The sequence below is a fragment of the Genypterus blacodes genome, unplaced genomic scaffold (genome assembly GCF_046128005.1).
Source record: "Genypterus blacodes isolate CSIRO-AG114 ecotype Tasmania unplaced genomic scaffold, CSIRO-AGI_Gbla_v1 ptg000260l_1, whole genome shotgun sequence".
In the NCBI taxonomy this organism is placed as follows: Eukaryota; Metazoa; Chordata; class Actinopteri; order Ophidiiformes; family Ophidiidae; genus Genypterus; species Genypterus blacodes.
Window position 1 is genome coordinate 585,290 of NW_027467053.1, and position 27,608 is coordinate 612,897.

The 27,608-nt window shown below is 45.1% G+C and overlaps 3 pseudogenes; all 3 read right to left on the reverse strand.

Moving 5' to 3' along the window:
• Positions 1–497: 497 nt before the first annotated feature.
• LOC143017031 (ankyrin repeat domain-containing protein 46-like) lies at positions 498–2,300 on the reverse strand (annotated as a pseudogene).
• A 12,143-nt stretch (positions 2,301–14,443) lies between these two features.
• LOC143017044 (ankyrin repeat domain-containing protein 46-like) lies at positions 14,444–16,260 on the reverse strand (annotated as a pseudogene).
• A 9,014-nt stretch (positions 16,261–25,274) lies between these two features.
• LOC143017038 (ankyrin repeat domain-containing protein 46-like) lies at positions 25,275–27,069 on the reverse strand (annotated as a pseudogene).
• Between the last annotated feature and the right edge of the window lie 539 nt (positions 27,070–27,608).

The following is a 27,608-nucleotide window of genomic DNA, read 5'->3' on the forward strand; positions in this document are numbered from 1 at the left end:
AGGTGGTGTACAGGGACAGAGACGTGTGAGCGTCTGAGCCAGCGTCACTCTGTGGTTTACATGCTGCTCTCTCAGTCTACCTGCTGTGTTGCATGTGGAGGTGGTGGTGAAATAAAAGATGTACAGTGCCATGATCCAGGTCTGTTCATCGCAGAGAGCATAGTTTGATCTGTGCCCATTCTAAATGCATAAACCTCAGGTAGGTAGGTTAGAAAAACTACCTTTCTCTTCCTAATTGCAGTGTAATTGAAATGTTTGGAGTGTAAATGTTCTGGGTCTTTCCTGGCTTCTGACCTTCAGGGCAGGATTATAAATAAATTAAAGTTCTTTTTAATTGAAAGTTTTCCACTCAAGAAATTGCGAACTTTTCATTGACCATACCTGGAAAAGTTCCAGACTGCAAATAATGAAAAATGTGATTTTGGCGGTCAGACTTTTGCTCGTTTGTTCCTCTGCACGGCTCCTCTGCTGCTCTGCTCTGGCCTCCCCGCCCTCCCTCAGTGCACCAACTCCAGCTGGCTGGTGGAGAAAGGCAGGACTCCGCTCACGTAGTAGGCGATGCCCAGGGAGAGGAGGGCGATGACCACCAGCAGCAGCAGGACCCGCCAGAAGCCCAGGTCCTCCACAAACTCCTGCCAGGTGGTCCTGAAGCTGGACAGGACACCCTCGCTGCTCTGCAGGTTGGGGTTTAGCAAAGAGTGGCTCTCCATCGCACTGAGACACGGGGACACAATTATAGGGGCAATCAGTCAAATATCTACCTGACAAGATAACATGAAATGCTTCTCTGTGTCTCTGAATATATGTGTGTGTGTGTGTGTGTGTACATTCCATTTTTAACAGACACCAGCAAATCCTCTGTAACCATGGTACATTGTACAGAATTGATGAACAGACTGAATGCATGTGAAGAACTGATGAAATTTCAAGAGTAACAGGGAATGTGAAAGGAAATTGTGACAGTGATGACAGAAAAGGTCAAATATGAAAGGTATAGTATTAGTAAAATAGTAAAGAGTGTTGGATATATCAACACAAAAGACTCTTATTCAGCTGGTTTGGGTGGAGAATCAGCCATGTGGATAAATGTTACTAACGATGTTAAACACAAGAAGCTCTCAGAGGAAAAAAGGTTGGAGACAACTGACAAAGGGGAAAGTCGTAACCAGAGCTGCATTGTTGTACCAGACTGCACACACACACACAAACAAACACTAGAAGCTAGACACTCAGCTATAAGATGCTGCACAGCTCAACTGACCACACTGGGTCGAGTCAAAGCAAAGATTAAAAGCAGAAGTGACACACTGATGCAGTTAAGAAACCCTCATCTTTCAACACACACACACACACACACAGACACACCCAGACACACACACACACACACACACACACACACACACACACACACACACACACACACACACACACACACACACCCACACCCACACCCACACACACAGCACTGTGGTCATGTGTGCATATATGGTAAATGAATCCATTATAATTCATCAGGTTGCTGTGGGGGTCAGGTTAAAGCTCTTACCTTTCGCTCTAGGCCATCTGCATTGTCTCCAGTTTGGAGTGGGGTCCCCTGTTGAAGCCTTTCACTTCCTGCTCCTCCAGCCCCTCCAGCAGGCGGATGGCATCCTTGTTGACGCCGCGTCTCTTTGCCAGCACCAAGGGAGTCGATCCGTTATGATTGCTGTGATGCAGGAAGAGCAGAAGCACCAACAGTTACAGTTAATGCTGGAGAGTCAGAAGTTTAAGATGGGAGCCCCCTCAGCTGCTCTTCTTTCGTCAGACCTTTGTAGCACATCCTGGTACAAATTCAACTCCAACCACAGAATACAACTCCTGTCAGGCATGTGAACCAGTATTCTGGAGTTGAACAAAGACAGGAGTGAGCAATCTTGGTATTTGAGATGAACTGAGCAAATCTCACCCTAGATTCTGTAACGCACATTGAATCATCTGAACAAGTCTCTCTCTTACCAGATATCAATTTTCAGCCCGTTGGACACCAGGAACTGTATAGTATCCACATGTCCACACAGATGCAGCGCTGTGTTCCCTTGGTAGTCGGTCGCCAACAGATCCGCCCCAAACTTGTGCAGGAGTCGGCATATGTTCACGTTCCCGCGGGCGGCGGCTAGGTGCAGGCCGGTGCGGCCCCGGTTGTCGCGGATGTTGGGGTCACATCCCGTCTCCAGGAGCCTCTTGGCAAAGGGCAGGTCTCCATCAATGCACGACTGCAGCAAAATCTTCTGCGACGAGTCGTTGATGAAGACATAGGACATGTCCGAGTGGGTATCAGAAAATTCCAGCGTACCTGCATTGCGGAGAAAAAGCAGGAGATGTTTAGTTTAATAAAGTATAATAAATACATCTAAATAAAGTTGGATCATTTTAAAGACCCTGTGTTGGAGCAGTGAGGACATGTTTACAGTTTGTCCTACAGAAAGAAAGGGAACAAGAACAAGGAGAAGGAAGATTTTCATACTAAACATGTCACACATAATAACAAATGTGACAGCAGTCAGTGAACGCAGCAGGCTGAGAGAAGGGTTGATGTCACATGGACATGGACAGTGGTCAACTACGCCCTCTAGTGTCGAATGTCGGAGCCTCTACCAGGGAAGGAATCCGTATTCGTTTAGACTTTTTCAGCAATTTGCAATGCAACCCCATTGCTGAGGTTGTTTGCGACATAGCAACTACAGCAATGCAATCAACCCCAAACAAACAAACAAACATTTCAAAGCTTCGGGAAAGTTACTTTAGTTTTGTTGCATTGTAGTTTAATCTGTAGTACTTTACTCTTCCTCCCTCCATCCATCTACACCTCTATGATGTCGAGGGTCACAGGCTCTGCAGGGAGAGGAGATGTAAATCCTAATCTACGTTATACAACACAGAACAAGTGAGGCTTATTCTAACACACTTCCAAGGACTTCCCAGCATGCCTTGGGGGTGGTGTTTTTCAGTTTTGTGTGGTGTGTTTCAGTGTTACTAAACATTCTGTTCAAGTGTAAGTAGTATAGTAGTAATGAATGGTATTCACATTTAGATTTAGTTTACTTTCTGTTGTGTTGTTTGTTTGTTGTAATAGCTGGTGGCACTTTGAGGGAGAATGTGTGTGCTGTGAATCAGTTTATGCCTGCTATATGACAGAGGTCGAGATAGTACTCATAAATATGCAGCCTACCTATGTAGAAAGATATACTGAAGATGAAAGCTGAATCAGTGAGGCGTGTTGTCAAATAACTCAGTTTATCAGAAACCCAATTACCACCTTATGATGAAACAGGGCACGGTGCTGGCAGCTACCAACCTACAGCCTAGAAATCTTTGTTCATCCGGCTCCAATTCTGAAGCTCTCTACTGAACATGCCACAGACAACGCTGCTACTTGCATTATTTGTATGTCTCTACGCTATCCTGTAAAAACTGTATTTACCCTATGACATCATTGCAATTCCAATCTACTTGTAGTCTACTTCCGGGTCTTTGTTTAAAGTTTAACAACAAGTGATAATACAACCTTCCTTCTTTCTCTCCATCTCTTCTCTTTCCCCTCTTTATATATAAAAAAATATCTCCAATATATCCTACAAATGTTTGCGCAATGTCATGTACAATGTTTGCCTCAATAAAAACAAATTGCAACAACATGTTGCATGTGTTCATATACGTTCAATGAATCCATTATAATTCATCAGGTTGCTGTGGGGGTCAGGTTAAAGCTCTTACCTTTCACTATAGGCCATTTGCATGGTCTCCAGTTTGGAGTGGGGTCCCCTGTTGAAGCCTTTCACTTCCTGCTCCTCCAGCAGGCGGATGGCATCCTTGTTGACGCCGCGTCTCTTTGCCAGCACCAAGGGAGTCGATCCGTTGTGATTGCTGTGATGCAGGAAGAGCAGAAGCACCAACAGTTACAGTTAATGCTGGAGAGAACTGCACTGTGGACAAGTAAGAGCAAAAACAATCGGCTCCGCTTTAACCTGAGCGCTTCAACTTGGAGCGGTGAAGTTGACTTCAAGTTGAACATCAGTGTATAAATGAGGATCAGTAATAACTAGGGCTGCACCCAATGATTATTTTAACAATTAATCTACAGATTATTTTTTCGATTAGTCGATTAATCTATAGATTATATTTATTACACATATCACAATTATTTTTCCCAAAATAAATGTTACTTTTTTCACCCTTTACGATCGTTTACTCTTCCTTCCTCCATCCATCTACACCTCTATGATGTTGAGGGTCACAGGCTCTGCAGGGAGAGGAGATGTAGATCCTAACGTTATACAACACAGAACGAGTGAGGCTCTATTCTAACACGGGCAAAGCAAAGCAGACGGAAGATTAGAATAATATTAATAGAATGAATATACAACAAGTAAGTAAGAAGCATTAACCTGCTGCCATAATCCTGCACTTCAATTTCAGCGCCTACATGTGACGTATACAAAGTAAACACAAAGCGGCATGCCTGTGGCAGGAACGTCTCATGAAATGTAACCGCTGTACTCTGCATGTAGCCGGCGACACTCCGACATTCCTGCACCTCTTCAGTGAATCCCTGTCCAGTTATCGCAGCGCTATAGTTTCCGGTGTGAGATGTTTGTTAGAATAAAAGCGGAGGGGCTGCAGCATCTCAATAAGACGTGTGTGAAGAAAAGAATACTAAACCAGTTAAGTGGTTTGATTCTTCTACGAGGCGTTGACCCTGCTGAACTCCACTCCATTGCCCCACTCAACTCCACTCAACTCCATCCTCCCTCTAGCATCATCTTGCACTCAACTGCAATTTGCACAACTTTCTGTTTGCACTGATCATTTCCATTTCACTTCTGTACTGCACTAAGACTCTTTGCACTATTTATTTATATATTTATTAATTTATAATTATGGTATATATATTATATAGAATGTTTATAGTTTATTCTGTATAGTGAATGTATATAGAATGTATATAGTTTATTCTGTATATAGTCTGTATATATTCTGTATTCTGTATATATAATAGTACACTTTTGCACTTTCTGGTTGGATGCTACTTCATTTCATTGGCTTGTACCTGTACTTGCTCATTGACAATAAAGTTGAATCTAATCTAATCTAAACAAATAAGGTAATGAATGGTATTAACATGTAGATTTAGTTTACTTTCTGTTATGTTGTTATCGCTGTAATAGCTGGCGGCACCGTGAAAGAGAATGCAGGTGTGAAACAAATCATATAAAAATGTCTGACATAAGCCCCTTGCACATTAGAACTGTAGTAGAGACAGGCTCCACCATGAATCATTCAGGTTTCCGGGTGTTGTAACAGGAATGCGGGATTTCACTGAAAATTGCAGTTGCAGTTTCAAATCACTACATTCTATAACCTTGCTGCGATTACCATCTGAGATCTGCTATTTGCCTTGTGCACGTGTCTCTGCTGAGTTCTCGCAGGTGATGTTAAGAGATGGTTTTACCTTCCCGGGATTGAAGATCTGCCCGCACGGCGCAGAAACCACGCTGGTCCACCGGTCACCGGGTGATGTCCAGACGCTGATGGCTCGACTTCATGACGGGATCTGGGAGCCAGAACACGGGTACAAAGACAAGGTCGCTCCAGGCTCTGCTGTCGTCCTCAACGTCACGACTTTTAACGATAACGGGGTGTACGAGTTGAGGTGCGGGGCTGGCTACATCCTCAGCTTCCACCAGCTGGAGGTCGTGGCGCCTGTGGAAGTGACAGCGTCTGATGGGCAAAGCGTCAAACTCCCATGTTACCTCGATACTTTGGGTCAAACTTCTGTGGGGGTTTATACGATGGAAAAGGAACGACGAGCTTGTGTTTGAGCTTGATCTCAAGTCTGGGGGGCGCGGGTACGGGGCTGGGTTTAACAGGAGCGTGTCTGTGGATGGTGCCGCACACGGGGACTTGTCTCTGGAGGTGTTTCGGACTAAGCAGCAGGATCAAGGCGTGTTCTTCTGCTATCGTGTGGAGGCGAAGGAGGAATACAGGGTCGCTGCCATGCAGCTGACGGTCACCGCGAACCCCGAACCGACCAACTGCACCGTTTCGGTCCCGGTAATTCCCGTCCGCACCGGAACACAACCCTTATGCAGTGGGCAGGGGCGTGTTGTTATACGGTACTTCTACCAATAGATGGCGGTGCTGTTCTACCACTATACTGTCTCTGCCTGTATGTTATACGGTGAAGAAACTACACTTCAGGTGTTACGTGTGTTAGTTCGTTGTGTTATGCTGTTGCTGTCTGCAATAAAACAATAAAACAATAGGTTATGGGCCCAGAGCATCGCTAAAAAGCTGAAGACCACGGAATTGTGTGTGAGATAAACAGTATTGTGGGAATTCACAATGGAGGACAAGCTGTTTATTGACAAGCTGAGCGGACCAGAGAATTGGGCAACATGGAAGTTTCAGATGGAGCACTTGCGAAAGGCTAAAGGACTATGGGGTATGCTAACAGAGGAAGACACGCTACCCGGAGACGCTGGCGCAGCAGCACAGGCTGAGTTTATCAGACGGAGAGAGAAAACATTCTCGACGGTCGTGCTGAACGTAAGTACGCCACAGATGTATCTGATAACAAGCTGTAAGACTCCCAAAGAAGCGTGGACTACGCTGAAAGCCCATTTTGAGAGAGATACTTTGGCAAATAAACTATTTCTGAAGAAGAAATATTTCAGATGTGAAATGAAAGAAGGAGATAGTCTTCAATTATCAGCAATTGAAGCTGTAATTGAAGAAGAGGATCAAATTGTGACACTATTGGGAAGTTTGCCACAAAGTTATGCAACAATTGTCACTGCACTAGAAACAAAAATCGACAACCTGACACTGAAGTTTGTTCAGCAAGCATTAATCAATAAAGAACAAAAGCGAGTTAATGTTAATGACAACAGTGGTGCTACGTCAGGTGGTGCTGCAGCCATGTCATCACAGTTTCGTGGAAATGTGCACGATGGCTCCAAAGCAGTGGGAGCAGCAGGACAAAGAACGTGGAGATGCTATAAATGTGGGAAAGAAGGCCATATCAAACGTGACTGTCCAAGCTGGAAAAATAAACCTAAAAAGAAAACCCACAAAGCCAAAAATATGATGTTGGAGGAATAAGATGACCCATTTGAGAGTGCCTTTGTGACTGGAGGGGAAGTATCTGGCAGACCACAACAGGCTGAATGGTTAATTGATTCAGGAGCATCAAAGCACATGACGCGTGATCAAGAAATTCTTCAGGAGTACCAGCAGTTCTCAAAAGCACAGTCAGTGAAACTCGGTGACGGTAGGGTGGTTAACGCCCTAGGAATCGGAAATGTCAACATGAAAATGACTTTCAAGTCAAGTAATGTAAAAAATGTCACTATGTATGATGTGTTGTATGTTCCAAAGTTGTCTGGGAATTTATTCTCAGTGGGAGCTTCTACCAAAAAGGGAAATACAGTACAGTTTAAGAGGTCTCGCTGCTACATTCGTGGAAGAGATGGATCTCTTGAGGGAATGGGAACACAAAGACCTGATGGACTTTATCAGCTGGATGTGGAAGGAAGTGACTCTGTCTTTCACAGTGCATCAGTAGCTGCCATTTTGTGGCACCAGCGCCTTGGTCACACTACCAAACTGAAGGAACTAAAAGGTCTGGTGAACGGAGTGGACTTCTCTACAGAAAAGGAAGTTCCCTTCTGTGAAGGATGTGTGGAAGGCAAACTGGCAAAAAAGCCATTCAAGTCGATTGGAAAAATACGTTCTGAGCGCAGGATGCAGCTGATTCATAGTGATGTCTGTGGTCCCATGCAGACTGAATCTATAAGTGGATCAAAATATTTTGTCACTTTCATAGATGACTACTCAAGATGCTGCAAAGTGTACTTCATGAAACAGAAGAATGAAGTGCTATACAAATTCAAGGAATTTGAAAAAACTTCAAAACAACGAGTGTGGGCTGAACGTCTCAAGGTTGAGAACAGACAATGGTGGTGAGTACACCTCAAAAGAGTTTCAAGAATACTTGAAGGCTCAAGGCATCCACCATGAAATGACTGTACCCCACTCACCACAGCAAAATGGTGTTGCTGAAAGGAAAAACAGAACACTAGTTGAAGCAGCTAGGAGCATGCTGTCTCATGCTAGGTTACCAAAGATGTTCTGGGCAGAGGCTGTAGCCACCGCAGCCTACATACAGAACAGGCTACCTACTTCTGTTCTAAAGGGAGAGACACCGTACCAGAGATGGTGTGGCAAGAAACCTGATGTGAGTCACACAAAGGTGTTTGGCTGTATTGCCTATGCACATGTCCCAGATGAAGAGAGAAGAAAACTGGACAAAAAGACTGTGAAACTTCGCTTCGTGGGATATGCAAACAATGCCAAGGGCTATCGCCTATATGATGAAGAAAAAAGGAGGATTCCAATCCGTCGTGATATCGTCTTTGACGAATCAAACTTCAACTGGAAGCAGGAAGTGAAAGTTCCCTGCACATAGAACGAAATGACTACAACAACAGATGAGAGTGAAACACGAGATGATGAGGTCACTGTTGAGAGCACTGTCAGAAAAAATGACAGAATCAGAAATGCTCCAAGAAGATTTGGATATGATGAGTTTGCTGATGTAGTGACTGTTGATCATTATGCCAACGTGTGTCGTGTGACAGAGCCACTCTCACTGAAAGAGGCAATGGAGAGTCCTAATGCAAAAGAGTGGCAGGAAGCAGCTGACTTGGAATATGAGTCACTGCTGGAAAATGAGACATGGGACTTAGTGGACTTGCCAAGAGACATAAAGGCAGTAGGATCAAGGTGGGTGTTCAAAGTTAAGCATCATGGTGATGGAAGAGTGGAACGATACAAGTGCAGGCTCGTTGCCAAGGGCTACTCACAGTTGTATGGTGCTGACTATGATGAAACGTTTTCACCAGTGGTACGATTAAGCTCTATTCGTACTTTATTGTCCTTTGCTGTTCAAAACAATCTGTATGTGCACCAGATGGATGTTGTAACTGCATTCCTTAATGGACACCTGGAAGAGGAAATATACATGGAGCAACCAGAGGGTTACATCAAACCGGGGCAGGAAAATCTGGTATGCAAACTGAAAAGGTCAATCTATGGACTGAAACAGTCACCTCGCTGTTGGAGCAAGACTTTCACAGAGTTCATGATGGAAATTGGATTCAAACAGAGCACATCAGACACCTGCGTGTTTGTGAGATCAAGACAAGAGCTTGAGATACTAGCAGTGTATGTGGATGATTTGATTTTGATTACAGAATCAACTGAGAGCATGAAGGAGCTCAAAACGGCTCTCAAGGAGCGCTACAAGATGAAAGATATGGGTGAGCTATCCTACATCCTGGGCATCTCTGTGATCCAGGACAAAGGAAAGAACTGTGTCATTCTTCATCAGAAGCATTACTTTGAAGCCATACTTCGGAAATATGGAATGGATAATGCCAATCCTGTAGCAACTCCTGCAGATGCCAACGTCAAGCTGAGAAAGAGTGATGGTGTCAGTAAGTCAGTGCATCAACATACTTATCAGTCAATGGTTGGAAGTCTGCTGTATGCTGCAATGGGCACACGACCAGACATAGCTCACGCTGTGAGTGCTGTGTCAAAGTTCAACTCAAATCCAGACGCTTCACACCTGACTGCTGTAAAGAGGATACTTCGATCCTTAAAAGGAACAGTGAACTTTGCTCTCAAGTATGAGAAGTCAGACTCTGAAGCCTTAATCGGATACTCAGATGCTGACTGGGCTGGAGATCAGGATGATCGTCGGTCAACAACAGGCAACATCTTTCTTCTGAGTGGAGGAGCGGTGAGCTGGCTCAGCAAGAAACAAGCAACAGTCGCACTTTCAACAGCAGAAGCGGAGTACATCGCACTCAGTCAATCAGCTCAAGAAGGAATCTGGCTGAGACGACTACTGTGTGATCTAGGAGTGGAGTCTATGTCCACAGTGATCCTGGAAGACAACCAAGGAGCCATCGAAATCGCGAAGAACCCTGTGAATCTCTCCAGGACCAAACACATAGACATTCGCTACCACTACATCCGTCAATGTGTACAGAATGGACAAATAAAACTGCAATATTGTCCAACAACTGACATGAAAGCGGATATCTTCACCAAGCCACTGGCTAGACAGAGATTTGAATATCTCAGGGGAGAGATCGGACTTTTCCCTATTTAAAATGCTTGACAGGTGTACGAAGAACGCTGCCTGGTCAAAGCAATTTCTGAAAAATGTGAAAAAGAGTTCTTGAAAAACAAAGTAAAACAATTTTTTTGAAAATTAAGGGGACTTGTAAATCCCATTGTAAGAGTAAGTGGGAGTGTTGTTATACAGTACTTTTACCAATGGATGGCGGTGCTGTTCAACCACTATACTGTCTCTGCCTGTATGTTATACGGTGAGAAACTACACTTCCGGTGTTACGTGTGTTAGTTCGTTGTGTTATGCTGTTGCTGTCTGCAATAAACAATAAAACAATATTTTCCACAAACTATACCGAACTACCCTTCAAAATGTGGGATACGGCCTAACTCTCGTTACGCCAATGTTTTGATTTTCGACACGCCCACAACTCCACATCCACATCCCATATAAACCTGTGTGTGTGTGTGTGTGTGTGTGTGTGTGTGTGTACATTCCATTTTTAACAGACACCAGCAAATCCTCTGTAACTTTGGTACATTGTGGCGTTTAACCACACCTGAGGGCAGGATTATACATAAATAAAAGTTATTTTTAATTGAAAGTTTTCCACTCAAGAAAATGTGACATTTTCATCAACTAGACCTGGAAAAGCTCCGCGAAAGAGAATGTGGGTGCGAAACAACTGATTCGTGCGGCGTAATTGGACAACTGCGATCAGAAATAGCGTGATTTGCAATTCAAATCACATAAGAGCGTTAGACAGTGGAAAGGTCTAGAAGCTAACTAAACACAGACTGTGTCACCCGCCGATAAAGCCAGGGATAATGATGCTCCCAACCGCACTCTTGTCTTGTCCTCTCAGCGTTCAGGTTGATGTTAACTGAAAATGTCGCAGATTACGCCGCTGCTTGTGTTTCTTATATGCTTTTACTCTAACTACGCGACTGCTGAGTTCGCGCAGATGATGTTAGGAGATGGTTTTTTTTCCCCGGGATTGAAAATGCCCTCACGGCGCAGAATACACATTAGCCTTAACATTACTGTATTTTCTTTTCTTTTATAAATATAATTGTATACAAAACAAGAACTTCTCTTTAGGGCCACTACTCTTCAAAATGTGGGATACGGCCTAATCGTTACGCCCATGTTTTGATTTTCGACACGCCCACAACTCCACATCCACTCCGACACGCCCACAACTCCACATCCACATCCCATATAAACCTGTGTGCCGCACGCTCACTGTACCTGTACAGGTCTTTGTGCTGTGCTGTTCTGTTCTGTCGCTGTTCTGTGCTGTTCTGTCGCTGCTGACAATGGCATTTAGAAATGTGCTTCATGTATTGCTCCTATGCTCTTACATTGAGTACGCGTCTGCTGAGTTTGCGCAGGTGATGTTAGCAGATGGCTTTACCTTCCCGGGATTGAAGATCTGCCCGCACGGCCTAGAAACCACGCTGGTCCACCGGTCACCGGGTGATGTCCAGACGCTGATGGCTCGACTTCATGACGGGATCTGGGAGCCAGAACACGGGTTCAAAGACAAGGTCGCTCCAGGCTCTGCTGTCGTCCTCAACGTCACTACTTTTAACAATAACGGGGTGTACGAGTTGTGGTGCGGGGCTGGCTACATCCTCAGCTTCCACCAGCTGGAGGTCGTGGCGCCTGTGGAAGTGACAGCGTCTGTTGGGCAAAGCGCCAAACTTCAATGTTACCTCGATACTGTGGGTCAAACTTCTGCGGGGTTTATACGATGGAAAAGGAACGGCGAGCTTGTGTTTGAGCTTGACCTCAAGTCTGGCAGGCGCGGATACGGGGCTGGGTTTAACAGGAGCGTGTCTGTGGATGGTGCCGCACACGGGGACTTGTCTCTGGAGGTGTTTCGGACTAAGCAGGAGGATCAAGGCGTGTTCTTCTGCTATCGTGAGGAGGCGAAAAGGGAACACAGGGCCGCTGCTGTGCGGCTGACGGTCACCGCAAACCCCGAACCGACCAACTGCACCGTTTCGGTCCCTGTAAGTCCCGTCCGCACCGGAACACAACACTTGTGCAGTGGGCAGGGGCGTGCGGTTTAGGGGAGGCAGAGCCAAACTAATAATAATATAATCAAATAATATTACTATTTGTTCACTTTGTACAACACATTAGGTCTGGCTGATGCAGGTGGTTGTACTTTCATTTGTATTGACTTTGGCCTAATATGTATCTTATATGTGTGTGTACACATGCTGATATGAGATATGAAACATATTTAGTTAATAATTTGGAAGCAGCCAAATAAATGGTGAATTGAAACTCCTATAATGAATTCATATATTGAGATTAATCTATAAATCTGAATTTGAAAGAGTCATTGGCCTCACCAGCCACGAACCACACCGCATGTCACTGTAGATCTGCTGTTAGTGTTGTAGTAATAGTTTGGATTGCAGCATGAATCTCATCATCGCTGTGCGGGACTCCTAAGTATCAAACTTGCAGTTCTTAAACTGTTTCCTGATTTTCTTCTTTGCTTGTCCTCTGTGGCCAACACAGTGCAGCACTGAACAGACACCGACGTGGGCCATCATCATCATCGTCATCCTCACCATCATCACCCTCACCCTCACAGCAGTATTAGTTCATCTGTGGTGGCGTCGCAGAGGCGCACCTGGAGCCGAGAGCGGAGGATCTCCTACGACAGTCCTCCTCAACAGCATTGAGCAGGGCTCCTCTAGACCTCCTGACCCCCTTTCAAACTGCCACATATATTGAGCCACCTGATGATTGTGTGGGTTTCTCATGCTTTAATCTGATGTCAGGGCGATAAAGAGCCCACATGTTCATTATGTAAACCAGCAGGGAGCTTTTATACACATTAGCCTTAACATGAGTGTATTTTCTTCTATTTTATAAATATAAATCTATACAAAACAAGAATTTCTCTTTATGGCACTTTCTCTTGTTGCCCTCTGGGCCAGATGATTGCTTGTGTGTTGTTGTATTCAAATCTCATTTATGTCTCTTTGGATACAAAATAAATGCACATTTCTCTATAACTGTGTTGGTCTTTACTTCTTCTCCCCCTTTACCACTGTTTACTCTTCCATCCATCTACACCTCTATAATGTTGAGGGTCACAGGCTCTGCAGGGAGAGGAGATGTAGATCCTAACCTTATACAACACAGAACGAGTGAGGCTCTATTCTAACACAGGCAAAGCAAAGCAGACGGAAGATTAGAAACATACACAGGTGTGATTTTGTTAATTTTCCACTTGAAATGAGGATTTACTTCAAATGAGTTACACACAAATCAACAGGGAATCTACAGTTACAAGGTTTACAGTTGCATTTTAATAGAATGAATATACAACAAAGTAAGTAAGAAGCATTAACCTGCTGCCATAATCCTGCACTTCAATTTCAGCGCCTACATGTGACGTATACAAATTAAACACAAATCGGCATGCTTGTGGCAGGAACGTCTCATGAAATGTAACCGCTGTACTCTGCATGTAGCCGGCGACACTCCGACATTCCTGCACCTCTTCAGTGAATCCCTGTCCAGTTATCGCAGCGCTATAGTTTCCGGTGTGAGATGTTTGTTAGAATAAAAGCAGAGGGGCTGCAGCATCTCAATAAGACGTGTGTGAAGAAAAGAATACTAAACCAGTTAAGTAGTTTGATAAATAATACAGTTAATAGAGATCAGGCAGGGGAAAAAACAAAGATATAAAACATATTGGCATATGTAACAGAACACATGAGAAAGGAATGAAAGGTGGTGTACAGGGACAGAGACGTGTGAGCGTCTGAGCCAGCGTCACTCTGTGGTTTACATGCTGCTCTCTCAGTCTACCTGCTGTGTTGCATGTGGAGGTGGTGGTGAAATAAAAGATGTACAGTGCCATGATCCAGGTCTGTTCATCGCAGAGAGCATAGTTTGATCTGTGCCCATTCTAAATGCATAAACCTCAGGTAGGTAGGTTAGAGAGACTACATTTCTCTTCCTAATTGCAGTATAATTGAAATGTTTGGAGTGTAAATGTTCTGGGTCTTTCCTGGCTTCTGACCTTCAGGGCAGGATTATACATAAATTAAAGTTCTTTTTAATTGAAAGTTTTCCACTCAAGAAATTGCGACCTTTTCATCGACTAGACCTGGAAAAGTTCCAGACTGCAAATAATGAAAAATGTGATTTTGGCGGTCAGACTTTTGCTCGTTTGTTCCTCTGCACGGCTCCTCTGCTGCTCTGCTCTGGCCTCCCCGCCCTCCCTCAGTGCACCAACTCCAGCTGGCTGGTGGAGAAAGGCAGGACTCCGCTCACGTAGTAGGCGATGCCCAGGGAGAGGAGGGCGATGACCACCAGCAGCAGCAGGACCCGCCAGAAGCCCAGGTACTCCACAAACTCCTGCCAGGTGGTCCTGAAGCTGGACAGGACACCGTCGCTGCTCTGCAGGTTGGGGTTTAGCAAAGAGTGGCTCTCCATCGCACTGAGACACGGGGACACAATTATAGGGGCAATCAGTCAAATATCTACCTGACAAGATAACATGAAATGCTTCTCTGTGTCTCTGAATATATGTGTGTGTGTGTGTGTGTGTGTGTACATTCCATTTTTAACAGACACCAGCAAATCCTCTGTAACCATGGTACATTGTACAGAATTGATGAACAGACTGAATGCATGTGAAGAACAGATGAAATTCCAAGAGTTACAGGGAATGTGAAAGGAAATTGTGACAGTGATGACAGAAAAGGTCAAATATGAAAGGTATAGTATTAGTAAAATAGTAAAGAGTGTTGGATATATCAACACAAAAGACTCTTATTCAGCTGGTTTGAGTGGAGAATCAGCCATGTGGATAAATGTTACTAACGATGTTAAACACAAGAAGCTCTCAGAGGAAAAAAGGTTGGAGACAACTGACAAAGGGGAAAGTCGTAACCAGAGCTGCATTGTTGTACCAGACTGCACACATACACACAAACAAACACTAGAAGTTAGACACTCAGCTATAAGATGCTGCACAGCTCAACTGACCACACTGGGTCGAGTCAAAGCAAAGATTAAAAGCAGAAGTGACACACTGATGCAGTTAAGAAACCCTCATCTTTCAACAGACACACACAGACACAGACACAGACACAGACACACACAGACACACACACACACACACACACACACACACACACACACACACACACACACACACACACACACACACACACACACACACACACACACAGCACTGTGGTCATGTGTGCATATATGGTAAATGAATCCATTATAATTCATCAGGTTGCTGTCGGGGTCAGGTTAAAGCTCTTACCTTTCGCTCTCGGCCATCTGCATGGTCTCCAGTTTGGAGTGGGGTCCCCTGTTGAAGCCTTTCACTTCCTGCTCCTCCAGCCCCTCCAGCAGGCGGATGGCATCCTTGTTGACGCCGCGTCTCTTTGCCAGCACCAAGGGAGTTGATCCGTTATGATTGCTGTGATGCAGGAAGAGCAGAAGCACCAACAGTTACAGTTAATGCTGGAGAGTCAGAAGTTTAAGATGGGAGCCCCCTCAGCTGCTCTTCTTTCTTCAGATCTTTGTAGCACACCCTGGTACAAATTCAACTCCAACCACAAAATACAACTCCTGTCAGTCATGTGAACCAGTGTTCTGGAGTTGAACGAAGACAGGAGTGAGCAATGTTGGTATTTGAGATGAACTGAGCAAATCTCACCCTAGATTCTGTAACGCACATTGAATCATCTGAACAAGTCTCTCTCTTACCAGATATCAATTTTCAGCCCGTTGGACACGAGGAACTATATAGTATCCACATGTCCACACAGATGCAGCGCTGTGTTCCCTTGGTAGTCGGTCGCCAACAGATCCGCCCCAAACTTGTGCAGGAGTCGGCATATGTCCACGTTCCCGCGGGCGGCGGCTAGGTGCAGGCCGGTGCGGCCCCGGTTGTCGCGGATGTTGGGGTCACAACCCGTCTCCAGGAGCCTCTTGGCAAAGGGCAGGTCTCCATCAATGCACGACTGCAGCAAAGGCACGCTGGTCTGCGACGAGTCGTTGATGAAGACATAGGACATGTCCTCGTGGGTATCAGAAAATTCCAGCGTACCTGCATTGCGGAGAAAAAGCAGGAGATTTTTAGTTTAATAAAGTATAATAAATACATCTAAATAAAGTTGGATCATTTTAAGGCCCTGTGTTGGAGCAGTGAGGACATGTTTACAGTTTGTCCTACAGAAAGAAAGGGAACAAGAACAAGGAGAAGGAAGATTTTCATACTAAACATGTCACACATAATAACAAATGTGACAGCAGTCAGTGAACGCAGCAGGCTGAGAGAAGCGTTGATGTCACATGGACATGGACAGTGGTCAACTACGCCCTCTAGTGTCGAATATCGGAGCCTCTACCAGGGAAGGAATCCGTATTCGTTTAGACTTTTTCAGCAATTTGCAATGCAACCCCATTGCTGAGGTTGTTTGCGACGTAGCAACTACAGCAATGCAATCAACCCCAAACAAACAAACAAACAAACAATTCAAAGCTTCAGGAAAGTTACTTAAGTTTTGCATTCTAGTTTAATCTGTAGTACTTTACTCTTCCTTCCGCCATCCATCTACAACTCTATGATGTCGTGGGTCACAGGCTCTGCAGGGAGAGGAGATGTAGATTCTATACGTTATACAACACAGAACGAGTGAGACTCTATTCTAACACACTTCCAAGGACCTCCTAGCATGCCCGGGGACGGTGTGGTTAAGTTTTGTGTGGTGTGTTCAGTGTTACTAAATATTCTGTTCATGTGTTAGTAGTAGTAGTAATGAATGGCATTCACATTTAGATTTTGCTTACTTTCTGTTATGTTGTTGTCATTGTTGTACTAGCTGGTGGCACCGTGAATGACAATGTGGGTGCGAAACAGCTGACTCGTGCGGTGAATTGTAAACACCCTCGCTAGAGAAAGTTGTGTGTTGCGGAAGCATCGTGCTATAACTTGTCACTTCGGGTCACTAAGGAGGTACCTTTAAAAAAGCCACATCCTTTACTTCCTCCAACACGATGCTGGTAACTGTTCACCCAGACACACTCGCCTTGTGCCTACATAGCCTCTTCGTCGTTTATCGCCAAACATGTTGACGTTCACGCTGCTGCGTGTGATAGTGCTACACCCCTGCTGTACTCAAGCGTTTGACCAGTTCGCGGCGCGTGTGATATTGGGCGACGGTTGCACCTTCCCGGGTTGGAAGATCGACTCGTGCCCGGATGGTGCGGAAGCCACGCTGGTCCACCGGACACTGCGTGCCATACCGACACCGATGGCTCGACTTCATGACGGGATTTGGGAGCCAGAACACGGGTACAAAGACAAGGTCGCTCCAGGCTCTGCTGTCGCCCTCAAGGTCACGACTTTTAACGATAACGGGGTGTACGAGTTGAGGTGCGGGGCTGGCTACATCCTCAGCCGCTTCCAGCTGGAGGTCGTGGCGCCTGTGGAAGTTACAGCGTCTGATGGACAAAGCGTCAAACTCCCATGTTACCACGATACTGTGGGTCAAACTTCTGCGGGGTTTATACGATGGAAAAGGAACGACGAGCTTGTGTTTGAGCTTGATCTCAAGTCTGGGGGGCGCGGGTACGGGGCTGGGTTTAACAGGAGCGTGTCTGTGGATGGTGCCGCACACGGGGACTTGTCTCTGGAGGTGTTTCGGACCAAGCCGGAGGATCAAGGCGTGTTCTTCTGCTATCGTGGGGCGAGGGAGGAACACAGGGTCGGTGACGTGCGGCTGACGGTCACCGCGAACCCCGAACCGACCAACTTAACCGTTTCTGTCCCGGTAAGTGCCGTCCGCGCCGGAACACAACACTTATGCAGTGGGCAGGGGCGTGCGGTTAGGGGAGGCAGAGCCAAATTAATAATTATATAATCAAATAATATTACTATTTGTTCACAACACATTAGGTCTGGCTGATGCAGGTGGTTGTACTTTCATTTGTGTTGAATGAGTAAGAATTGTGGAATAGCGACGGGAAACTTGACACACAGAGGGTGCAGAAGAAGAGCCGCTATAAATCCAACGTTCTTCTTTGGCCTAATATATCTTATATGTGTGTGTACACATGTTGATATGAGATCTGAAACATATCCAGTTAGCAGCCAAATAAATGGTGAATTGAAACTCCTATATTGAATTCATATATTAAGATAAATCTATAAATCTATAAATCTGACTTTGAAAGAGTCATTGGCCTCACCAGCCACAAACCACAGCTCACTAGATCTGCTGGTGTTGCAGTTCTAGTTTGGATCGCAGCATGAATCTGATCATCGCTGTCCGGGACTAAACTGACTTCCTTCTTTTCTTGTCCTCGGTAGCCAACACAGTGCAGCACTGAACAGACACCGACGTGGGCCATCATCATCATCATCGTCATCCTCACCATCACCATCACCATCACCACAGCAGTAATAGTTTCTCTGTGGTGGCGTCGCAGAGGCGCGCCTGGAGCTGAGAGGAAAGGATCTCCTGCCTCAACAGCATTGAGCAGGGCTCCTCTAGACCTCCTGACCCCCTTTCAAACGGCCACATATATTGAGCCACCTGATGATTGTGTGGGTTTCTCATGCTTTAATCTGATGTCAGGGAGATAAAGAGCCCACATGCTCATTTTGTAAACCAGCAGGGACTTGCTGTATGACTGTATTTCCTTCTAATTTCTCTTTTTGGCACTTTCTCTTGTTGCCCTCTGGACCAGATGTTTGCTTGTGTGTTGTTGTGTTTAAATCTCATATTTGTATGCGATATGTCTCTTTGGATAAGAGTGTCTGCTAAATGACAACATGTTAATGTAAACATAACCTTACATCTGCAACTACCAACACTGATACGTGTCTTCAAACACTGTACTTCAGATACACAATAAATGCACTTTTATATAATATAACTGTTACTTTTTTCACCCTTTACCATCTTTTACTCTTCCTTCCTTCCATCCATCTACAACTCTATGATGTTGAGGGTCACAGGCTCTGCAGGGAGAGGAGATGTAGATCCTAACGTTATACAACACAGAACGAGTGAGGCTCTATTCTAACACAGGCAAAGCAAAGCAGGCGGAAGATGAGAATCATGGCTATGTACATATACATGTTAGAACAAGGAAGAGCGTTATATTTATGGGGCCTCTTTCTCTGCACCCTCCGTGTGTCTCAAGTTTGCCATCGCAATCCCTCAATTCATACTCATTCATTATAAATGAAAGTATATACAATCCACGCCAAAAACACAGGAGCACATCTTTTCTAAAAATTAATTTGTCTGTATAAAGCAATTGATTGAAGTTCATTGGGTGGACACGGTCACGGCTTTTCACTGTTCTGGCACCTCAGTGATGGAATGATCTCCTGACTGATGTCAGGACAGCGGAGTCGCTGCCCATCTTTCGCCGCAGGCTGAAGACCCATCTCTTCAACAAACACTACCCGGAACCGCCCTCTTAGGACATCACCTATCTTGTCCTAGCTCTTCTGATGCACTTATTTGTTTTCTAACTTGTCATTTCTAATTTGTCCTTTTTTCTCATACATCAGAGTACCTAACTTATTGCACTTCTACTCTAACTCTAGTTATGCTCTTAGCTGTTGATTTTGGAAAGAAATGCACTCACGATTTATTGTGACCTGAAGTTCTTTTATCTACCTTTGTTGAACGCACTTATTGGAAGTCGCTTTGGATAAAAGCGTCTGCTAAATGACTGTAATGCAATGTATCAGCTCTGTGTAGATGAAGGGTTAATTTGGTGCTGTGTGTTGGGACTATGGGGGAGAGTACTTCCTAGCATGCCTTTGGTCGGTGTGTTTAAGTTTTGTGTTTCAGTGTTACTAAATATTCTGTTCAAGTGTAGTATAGTAGTAATTAATCTTATTCACATTAAGATTTAGTTTACTTTAATGTTGCCATTATTGATGTGAAAGCTGGTGGCACCGTGAAAGAGAATGTGGGTGCGAAACACTTGTGGAATAGAATTTACATAGTGTTGGCTTCGGGGACAAAGTTGTGGTCTGCAATCATACAAATGGTGGAGAGAAGTGAGACCATGGCACAGGATAACACCAGAACTATACATGACTTTCACGTTGTCAGGGGTACAAATTATTGGAAGTCAGTGGTTAGAGCTTGTTGCTTGGTAAATGTATAGTAAGTCAACTTAGATAGAAGCGATAGTAATGAAATGTAATTGGCTCACAAGACTGTCACAGCGTACACCTACTAATGGGAAATGTGAATGAGTAACGGAAGGATAGATGATAATCCTTCCATCCTCATATTGAAGCGAAGGAGGAACCGGTATCTGCACCGCCGTGTCTTCCCCTCGATACACAGACTGAGTTTGACAAAAAATGGCTGAACTTCCGCCGCTAATATGGCTCTACTTTACCTACTCGTCTGCTGAGTTCGCGCAGGTGATGTTAGGAGATGGCTTTATCTTCCCGGTGTTTAAGATATGCCAGCACGGCGCAGCAACCACGCTGGTCCACCGGTCACCGGGTGATGTCCAGACGCTGATGGCTCGACTTCATGGCGGGATCTGGGAGCCAGAACACGGGTACAAAGACAAGGTCGCTCCAGGCTCTGCTGTAGTCCTCAACGTCACTACTTTTAACGATAACGGGGTGTACGAGTTGAGGTGCGGGGCTGATGACATCCTCAGCTTCCACGAGCTGGAGGTCGTGGCGCCTGTGGAAGTGACAGCGTCTGTTGGGCAAAGCGTCAAACTCCCATGTGACCTCGATACTGCGGGTCAAACTTCTGCGGGGTTTATACGATGGAAAAGGAACGACGAGCTTGTGTTTGAGCTTGATCTCACGTCTGGGGGGCGCGGGTACGGGGCTGGGTTTAACAGGAGCGTGTCTGTGGATGGTGCCGCACACGGGGACTTGTCTCTGGAGGTGTCACGGACTAAGCAGGAGGATCAAGGCGTGTTCTTCTGCTATCGTGCGGCGGCAAGGGAGGAACACAGGGTCGCTACCGTGCGGCTGACGGTCACCGCGAACCCCGAACCGACCAACTGCACCATTTCGGTGCCGGTAAGTGCCGTCCGCACCGGAACACAACACTTATGCAGTGGGCAGAGGCGTGCGGTTAGGGGAGGCAGGGCCAAACTAATAATAATATAATCAAATAATATCACAACTTTGTTTGGAGGCAGTAGCTCAGTGGGTAGAGCTTCCGCCTGGTAACCAGAGGGTTGCTGGTTCGAGTCCCTGCCGAGGTGCCCCTGAGCAAGGCACCGAACTCTCAATTGCTCCGCCCTTTGCGAAGGGTGGTAGTCTAATGCAATTTAAGTTGCTTTGGATAAAAGCGTCTGCCAAATGATCGTAATATAATGTTTGGGACTCCTAAGTATCAAACGTGCAGTGTTTATACTGATAACCTGATTTTCTTCTTTTCTTGTCCTCGGTAGCCAACACAGTGCAGCACTGAACAGACACCGACGTGGGCCATCATCCTCATCCTCACCATCATCACCCTCACCCTCACAGCAGTATTAGTTTATCTGTGGTGGCGTCGCAGAGGCGCATCTGGATCCGAGAGCGAAGGATCTCCTACGACAACCCCCCTCAACAGCATTGAGCAGGGCTCCTCTAGACCTCCTGACCCCCTTTCAAACGGCCACATATATTGAGCCACCTGATGATTGTGTGGGTTTCTCATGCTTTAATCTGATGTCAGGGTGATAAAGACCCCACATGTTCATTATGTAAACCAGCAGGGAGCTTTTATACACATTAGCCTTAACATGAGTGTATTTTCTTCTATTTCATAAATATAAATCCATACAAAACAAGAATTTCTCTTTATGGCACTTTCTCTTGTTGCTCTCTGGGCCAGATGATTGCTTGTGTGTTGTTGTATTCAAATCTCATTTATGTCTCTTTGGATACACAATGAATGCACATTTCTCTATAACTGTGTTGGTCTTTACTTCTTCTCCCCCTTTACCACCGTTTACTCTTCCATCCATCTACACCTCTATGATGTTGAGGGTCACAGGCTCTGCAGGGAGAGGAGATGTAGATCCTAACGTTATACAACACAGAACGAGTGAGGCTCTATTCTAACACAGGCAAAGCAAAGCAGACGGAGGATTAGAATCATACACAGGTGTGATTTTGTTTATTTTCCACTTGAAATGAGGATTTACTTCAAATGAGTTACACACAAAATCAACAGGGAATCTACAGTTACAAGGTTTACAGTTGCATTTTAATAGAATGAATATACAACAAAGTAAGTAAGAAGCATTAACCTGCTGCCATAATCCTGCACTTCAATTTCAGCGCCTACATGTGACGTATACAAAGTAAACAAAAAGCGGCATGCTTGTGGCAGGAACGTCTCATGAAATGTAACCGCTGTACTCTGCATGTAGCCAGCGACACTCCGACATTCCTGCACCTCTTCAGTGAATCTCTGTCCAGTTATCGCAGCGCTTTAGTTTCCGGTGTGAGATGTTTGTTAGAATAAAAGCAGAGGGGCTGCAGCATCTCAATAAGACGTGTGTGAAGAAAGAATACTAAACCAGTTAAGTAGTTTGATAAATAATACAGTTAATAGAGATTAAACATGGGGAAAAAAAACAAAGATATAAAACATATTGGCAATTGTAACAGAACACATGAGAAAGGAATGAAAGGTGGTGTACAGGGACAGAGACGTGTGAGCGTCTGAGCCAGCGTCACTCTGTGGTTTACATGCTGCTCTCTCAGTCTACCTGCTGTGTTGCATGTGGAGGTGGTGGTGAAATAAAAGATGTACAGTGCCATGATCCAGGTCTGTTCATCGCAGAGAGCATAGTTTGATCTGTGCCCATTCTAAATGCATAAACCTCAGGTAGGTAGGTTAGAGAGACTACATTTCTCTCCCTAATTGCAGTGTAATTGAAATGTTTGGAGTGTAAATGTTCTGGGTCTTTCCTGGCTTCTGACCTTCAGGGCAGGATTATACATAAATAAAAGTTCTTTTTAATTGAAAGTTTTCCACTCAAGTGTAGGTAATATTGCTTTATCAAAGATTGCTATCAAAAAGAAATAAAAGAAGGTAAAAATAAAATAATTAATTAATAACTTTAATAAATTAAAGTTCTCGGGGCACCACCCTGTTTGTTGGCACAGGGAACCAAGATAGCAGATAATTGACCTAACTTTAAAGATTCACCATAAGTTTTAATTATCAATTAAAATTATCAGATTAATTAATAAATTAATAAAAAGGGGATAACTTTAAGATTAGTTTTGCGCTCGAAATCAGTCTAGAAGGGTGAGACTTGACGTGCGTAGAGGCTGATAATCATACAACATTCAGAACAAACAATTTCAGACACTTCTTGTTAAGATATGAAAAGATTTATTTACTCACAATAATAACTAAGGTCATTACTATCAATAAAACAAACCGGAAAACATAAACAATGTGAAGAAGTTCAGGCAACAACAGATTTGAATGCAAGGAAGACAAACTGGAGTGTGTGTGTGTGTGTGTGTGTGTGCGAGTGTGTGTGTGTGTGTGTGCGTGTGAGAAGGGATGATGCACAGGAAGTGGCAGAGTTATAACACGCCCACTAGTACGATCTGGATCAAACTAAAATGGTGGGACCTAGCTTAGAAGCAGGCTATGTAGCAATGGCGGCTAAACACATGTGAATGGGAGGGTTCTAGAGATGGCGGCTTTCTTCCAAGCTTCCCTATATGTGCGTGCGTGTGTGTGTGTGTGTGAGAGTGTGCTCCGCCCCTCGACGCGGCAGAAGATGGGCAGAGCCAGACTTGGGTTTGTGAATTTGTGAAGCAGGCTGAGAGGCTCAAGCAAGGCTTACAATACACAAAATTACAGTCAAACACACGGAGATGTAGCACATTAGCAGTTTACCAGAACAAAGGATTGAGAGAGAGAGAGAGAGAGAGAGAGAGAGAGAGAGAGAGAGAGAGAGAACGGCGCACATGCAATCGGTGTTGATTAACACCGAGGAAAAATTAAAGAACACACTTGTAATGTTAAGCTTAGTTAAGAACACATGGTATCCTATATCTAATGCACATAATATCACTTCCTAACTCTTTGTCTGCCCAGACGTCTAAGCCTTACTTGGTGGAATTACGTCCGTGTTGTAATTCACCGTAGAGGTAGTCGAGCAGTCCGTGGTGTTGAAGATCCAGTTGGGTCGCGGGTTTAAACAGATTCAGGCGCTGATGAGTTGATCATGGGGCCAGTCTGCAAGTCCTTGATTTTCCTGGTCCCAGTGGGAAGGCCTGGTAGTTGGTCGACGGGGAATTGGGAGAAAACAGGAGGAATCGCTTCTTTTCTCGGGTGTAGTCAGGATTCAGGTCGAGCCAACCAAAGAGGGATCTCCACGGGTTTAGAGAGGGAAAAGAATGTTCACTGAACAAGGGTTGGGCCTTTGTTCAGGGAGAGAGAGATCTCTTGACGTCTTCAGCAGTGGAGCAGTAGCACCGGGAGCGGCGAGACAGAGAGAAATCTTGGGTTCGCTGAATTGGGAAAATCCAGGGCAGATTCTTGAGTTTCTTTGTGTGGAAGGGGAGAAGGGGAGAAGAAGCTAGAAGAAAGGCTAGAGGAAGAGAGAGCTGGACGAAGACTAGAGGAAGAGCGAAGAGAATTCTTAGTGGGCCTGCTGGGCTTTTTATGCTGCAAATGACCTCACAGGCAAGAGTTAACATTCTGGCCAATGTCGTGGCAGCTGATTATCTGACATCTTCACATCAAGGTGTGAAAAGGGGGTTGGTCCCAGGTACAGTGGGTGATGTAGTTTTGTAGTTCTGTCCTGAGACAAAGGATTCTGCTTATCTTCAGGCCACATGGAAGCCATGTGGCTTAGGCTTTTGACCTGTGTAGTAGGCCACAATTTTAATGCTTGAGAACTGGTATTTGCCCCAACACAAGAAATTGCGACCTTTTCATCGACCTGGAAAAGTTCCAGACTGCAAATAATGAAAAATGTGATTTTGTCGGTCAGACTTTGCTCGTTTGTTCTTCTGCACGGCTCCTCGGCTGCTCTGCTCTGGCCTCCCCGCCCTCCCTCAGTGCACCAACTCCAGCTGGCTGGTGGAGAAAGGCAGGACTCCGCTCACGTAGTAGGCGATGCCCAGGGAGAGGAGGGCGATGACCACCAGCAGCAGCAGGACCCGCCAGAAGCCCAGGTCCTCCACAAACTCCTGCCAGGTGGTCCTGAAGCTGGACAGGACACCCTCGCTGCTCTGCAGGTTGGGGTTTAGCAAAGAGTGGCTCTCCATCGCACTGAGACACAGGGACACAATTAAAGGGGCAATCAGTCAAATATCTACCTGACAAGATAACATGAAATGCTTCTCTGTGTCTCTGAATATGTGTGTGTGTGTGTGTGTGTGTGTGTGTGTACATTCCATTTTTAACAGACACCAGCAAATCCTCTGTAACCATGGTACATTGTACAGAATTGATGAACAGACTGAATGCAGGTGAAGAACTGATGAAATTCCAAGAGTTACAGGGAATGTGAAAGGAAATTGTGACAGTGATGACAGAAAAGGTCAAATATGAAAGGTATAGTATTAGTAAAATAGTAAAGAGTGTTGGATATATCAACACAAAAGACTCTTATTCAGCTGGTTTGGGTGGAGAATCAGCCATGTGGATAAATGTTACTAACGATGTTAAACACAAGAAGCTCTCAGAGGAAAAAAGGTTGGAGACAACTGACAAAGGGGAAAGTCGTAACCAGAGCTGCATTGTTGTACCAGACTGCACACACACACACAAACAAACACTAGAAGCTAGACACTCAGCTATAAGATGCTGCACAGCTCAACTGACCACACTGGGTCGAGTCAAAGCAAAGATTAAAGGCAGAAGTGACACACTGATGCAGTTAAGAAACCCTCATCTTTCAACACACACACAGACACAGACACACACACAGACTCAGACACACACACACACACACACACACACACACACACACACACACACACACACACACACACAGCACTGTGGTCATGTGTGCATATATGGTAAATGAATCCATTATAATTCATCAGGTTGCTGTCGGGGTCAGGTTAAAGCTCTTGCCTTTCGCTCTAGGCCATCTGCATGGTCTCCAGTTTGGAGTGGGGTCCCCTGTTGAAGCCTTTCACTTCCTGCTCCTCCAGCCCCTCCAGCAGGCGGATGGCATCCTTGATGACGCCGCGTCTCTTTGCCAGCACCAAGGGAGTTGATCCGTTATGATTGCTGTAATGCAGGAAGAGCAGAAGCACCAACAGTTACAGTTAATGCTGGAGAGTCAGAAGTTTAAGATGGGAGCCCCCTCAGCTGCTCTTCTTTCTTCAGACCTTTGTAGCACATCCTTGTACAAATTCAACTCCAACCACAAAATACAACTCCTGTCAGGCATGTGAACCAGTATTCTGGAGTTGAACAAAGACAGGAGTGAGCAATCTTGGTATTTGAGATGAACTGAGCAAATCTCACCCTAGATTCTGTAACGCACATTGAATCATCTGAACAAGTCTCTCTCTTACCAGATATCAATTTTCAGCCCGTTGGACACCAGGAACTGTATAATATCCACATGTCCACACAGATGCAGCGCTGTGTTCCCTTGGTAGTCGGTCGCCAACAGATCCGCCCCAAACTTGTGCAGGAGTCGGCATATGTCCACGTTCCCGCGGGCGGCGGCTAGGTGCAGGCCGGTGCGGCCCCGGTTGTCGCGGATGTTGGGGTCACATCCCGTCTCCAGGAGCCTCTTGGCAAAGGGCAGGTCTCCATCAATGCACGACTGCAGCAAAGGCACGCTGGTCTGCGACGAGTCGTTGATGAAGACATAGGACATGTCCGAGTGGGTATCAGAAAATTCCAGCGTACCTGCATTGCGGAGAAAGAGCAGGAGATGTTTAGTTTAATAAAGTATAATAAATACATCTAAATAAAGTTGGATCCTTTAAAGGCCCTGTGTTGGAGCAGTGAGGACATGTTGACAGTTTGTCCTACAGAAAGAAAGGGAACAAGAACAAGGAGAAGGAAGATTTTCATACTAAACATGTCACACATAATAACAAATGTGACAGCAGTCAGTGAACGCAGCAGGCTGAGAGAAGGGTTGATGTCACATGGACATGGACAGTGCTCAACTACGCCCTCTAGTGTCGAATGTCGGAACCTCTACCAGGGAAGGAATAAGTATTCGTTTAGAATTTTTCAGCAATTTGCAATGCAACCCCATTGCTAAGGTTGTTTGCGACGTAGCAACTACAGCAATGCAATCAACCCCAAACAAACAATTCAAAGCTTCAGGAAAGTTACTTTAGTTTTGCATTCTAGTTTAATCTGTAGTACTTTACTCTTCCTTCCTTCCATCCATCTACAACTCTATGATGTTG